General features: G+C 71.0%; 1 long non-coding RNA gene across 1 annotated transcript in view; it reads left to right on the top strand.

The window, feature by feature from the left end:
* The window catches only part of LOC106733654 (uncharacterized), a 1,887-nt gene that overhangs the window by 435 nt on the left and 1,086 nt on the right, over positions 1 to 366 (top strand). The window lies entirely within an intron of this gene.

Here is a 366-nt window from a genome sequence, read left to right as displayed (position 1 = left end):
CGGCCACCGGCCCGGCCCAGCCAGGTGTCGGCCTCACCCTGGAGTACTGGAGCCCGCTGCTGCTACCACTGAGCGCCATGGGGAAGGACGGGGACGCCAACCGCAGCACGCTTGCCCCTGTACCACAGGCCAGCCACTCCCGCGCACTCCCCTGCCCATCCTAGGACAACGGCGCCCTTGTGGGGGGCGCAGGAGGCAGTGGCCCTTTGCAGTGCCTGAAGCCAGAGCTGGGCTCCCAGCGGCTGTGCCCTTCCACCCCCTTTTCTGTGGCTCTTCTTCCCTCAGCCCCTGAGCAGCACCCCCATGGCCACGACCCCTACCAGCCTGGGGCAGGGCTGCTGCGGGCGGCCCCCGGGCGGCTTCTCC

The sequence above is a fragment of the Tupaia chinensis genome, unplaced genomic scaffold (genome assembly GCF_000334495.1).
Source record: "Tupaia chinensis unplaced genomic scaffold, TupChi_1.0 Scaffold144326_1, whole genome shotgun sequence".
NCBI classification, from domain to species: Eukaryota; Metazoa; Chordata; class Mammalia; order Scandentia; family Tupaiidae; genus Tupaia; species Tupaia belangeri.
The sequence above is the reverse complement of the archived record's forward strand: the minus strand, read 5'-3'. Positions and strand labels throughout refer to the sequence as shown.